We start from the raw sequence: 3,118 nt of genomic DNA on the forward strand, positions 1-3,118 counted from the left end.
TTTTTTTGTGAAAATGCATACCATTTAACTGTTCTTCTCAGCTACTCTCATTGGCAGAGGATATTTTAGAAGTCAATTTAAAATCAAGAAATTTTAAAGATGGGAAATCAAACTGTATGTACTCAGTTAACTTTAAAATCTTCCTTAACACCAACTCTTATAACACAGAACATGGACCCCAGCTGCTCAGAGCCTCATGTCTTACCACTGATTCTCATCTTGTTCTTGCTCATCAAGTGTAGAGAGAAATATCCTCAGATCAAAGCCTAATTGGGAGCCCCAACTGTGTTGTCTCCTAATCACTGTAAAATTAACTTATCACTATATCATTACCTCAAATAACCTTATAAAAGATTGATTTTGTATTACTGTCTGGATTTCTATATACTTCAGCCAAATACCTATCATTTTCTAAGGAACATAAATTGATTCTTTAACCATTTGGAATAACTAGTAACACTAACTGAAAACCCAGTAGCATATTGCAATCACAGAAACTATTATTTATTTCTTACATTCCTGGAAGAAAGGACTATTTCTCAAAATAGACAAAGTCAAGGAAAACACTGAATGTCTGTGTAACAAATCAATCCCACAAACTTAAGATTTTCATTATGAAGATTGAATGAGCAACTACTAACAAATCCCAGAATCCTAAAAGCTACAGTTATATTTAATGTCCAAAGACCAAGTATAAGACAAGGATGCATTCCAACCACCTACTGCTTTTCCAACTTTAACTCAGTAAACTTAGATTCCATAAAATGATATACAAGAGATTAGCCACTGCTGAATGCCTGGAGACAGCAAAAAACATAACGATAGCTCATTGATTTACCTTCCATAAATTACTCTCCAAAGTCAAAATATTAGGGTTTCAAGTTACAAGATCATAACCGGCTCAGAAGAGTCAGAATTGATACAACAGTATGAAGAGCAGTAGGAAAGCACTGCACTGTTAAAGCTGTATATCAGTGTTTCTGTCAGCATTTGATGGAAAATGAAAATCCCATGTCAGTGTAATACATTCCTTCAGTAAATGTCAGCAACCTAGGCTATTACTGGCCACCATTAAAGACACTCTGAATGATAAGAGTTCCTATGGATTTCAGAAAAATTTGTCATAAGTCAACACTTGTAAAAGATTATTTGATGCAAACAACAAGATCTGGTTGACTAATTACCACATAACTAATATTAAAATATTACCTTTTAAAATTTGTGATGTTGAATTCAAGGTTACAAAAGTTCTAAGTACATTTGTATTCCTCATGGCATAGAAGTCAGAGATAGCATCCTCCTACCACTTTTTGGATATGGCCCTAATTTTCATTTATTGGAATAAACAGGAAGACAAGCATGTACCAAATTAATGTTCAATCACTATTCTTCTTAATCCCATAACCTACTTCTCTTCTCCCCCCATCTTATTTCCTTCTCTTTTGTAACCCTTCTCTTAGTACATAAAATTACAAATTCATCTGTAAAGGGATGTGTCAGTTCCACTTATAAATTCCCATTCTCTGCTATACTAAATTAAATTCTGTTGTTTCTTTTAACTGATCAGTGATAAAAACCCAAAAGCTTAAAAACCCAGCTACATTGTAACCTGAGGTTTTCCAAAAACCATGGTTAAAAAAAATCCCTAGATCACCAAGATGCTGAGCAAAACATATGCCCAATACAAAACACTGACTGTTCTTATTTTGGAACTAAGTAATGGGAATTATCTGGACAAGTGCCTTACCTTCACTATTGATGAATCAAAATGCTGAAGAGAGATTTGGAGTAGCTGCAGAGTGACAATTGTGATGGTTAAATGGGAAGGAAGAGCCCCTTGTAAGGAAGGGGCAATATTTCTGACTAAAGCAGGAGGTATAAGAGCATGGGAAAAATCAGAATGCCTTGCGCTACAAATGTATGTCTCAACTGCTGATGTGATCACTCAGCAAGGGGAGACCATTGCACTGGAAGACATTTTGGTTGCGATAACGTTAAGGGTTCTGCTAAAAGGATGGATAACAAAATAATATTGCATTGCACGTATAAAAGTGAAAAAGAAATAAAGCTTAGTAAATGTGCCATCCTTTGTGTAAAGCAGGTGAAACATCACCTGGTGGCAGAGTTATGCAGCTCCATTTCCAAATGGTCCCAAGACAGAACGTGAATGCACAGATGCCAGCACACTGTCGGCAGTTATGGCCATAACTCCTCCTTTGCTGGTTACTGTTACTTACCTGAAAAGTTGGTCTTACACTTCATGACACATGTAACACTTGCTTTTCACTATTGTAAGGGCACCGTATCTCACATCGTCTTATTTGTCAAGCACAGCGTCAATTCCAATTTTATGCATCTTTCCCATGTCCCTCCTTACCTTTCTTCCATTCAAAACTACCTAAAAAACAAACAAAAAAAGAGAATCTAACTTAAATTTCCATTTCACAGCTGTGTCTCTGTTCTGCTCCTACCTGTCTGATCCTTATGAATGGATCACCAGACAGGTATGGAGATGCCAGGATAAAGATTGAGTAGATATGTAGAAGGGATTCCAAAAGGAACGCCTGCTCTATATCTTCTGATATAATTTACTACAGATGACAGATTCCTGAAATTTTGCATTAAACACCTTATGCTTATCATTTGTGAAACAGTCACTGCCCAGATTTTATTCCAACTTTCTTTCTTTTTACATACATATGCATACCAACTGCAGAGTCATGAATATTCAGTGATATGCAAGTGTAACAGTGCTGATCCAAGCACTGCACTGAAGGAACATAAGGCCCTTTAACCTCTTATTAGAAATACGTATTAGATGAGAACAGTAAAATCTGTCCTAAATGCATAGCTAAGTCATAATTAACCCCTGTCCCCATCTGTACCAAAAGAAGAACTGCGTGTAAAAACAATGTTGTTACAGACTGTGTATGATATTCTAGAGCTAATAAAGCCCTGCATCAATAAAAAGACAAGCCTGTTCACTGTAAGTTTTAAATTTTGGCCTTATACATACAGCATTGTGTCTAATTATAATCAAGATCTCTCTTACATCCACCAGCCAATAGCAAGATAAAAACTAAAGTTTTCGTTTGACTAGAACTGTGGTCTTCGAGCC

At 36.0% G+C, this 3,118-nt stretch overlaps 1 protein-coding gene across 4 annotated transcripts in view; it reads right to left on the reverse strand.

The window, feature by feature from the left end:
• PEX2 (peroxisomal biogenesis factor 2) overlaps window positions 1–3,118 on the reverse strand; it is a 20,747-nt gene that overhangs the window by 6,916 nt on the left and 10,713 nt on the right. Inside the window, exon 2 of one of the 4 annotated variants that reach the window (XM_027886183.1) lies at window positions 2,378–2,398. The exons of the other annotated variants lie outside the window; for them this stretch is intronic. The gene's annotated coding sequence lies outside the window, so the exon portion shown is untranslated. The remainder of the gene's footprint in view (window positions 1–2,377; window positions 2,399–3,118) is intronic. 4 annotated transcript variants of the gene reach the window in all.

Source organism: Empidonax traillii, unplaced genomic scaffold (assembly GCF_003031625.1).
Source record: "Empidonax traillii isolate 1590-97213 ecotype Southwest subspecies unplaced genomic scaffold, ASM303162v1 scaffold181:size1721324, whole genome shotgun sequence".
In the NCBI taxonomy this organism is placed as follows: Eukaryota; Metazoa; Chordata; class Aves; order Passeriformes; family Tyrannidae; genus Empidonax; species Empidonax traillii.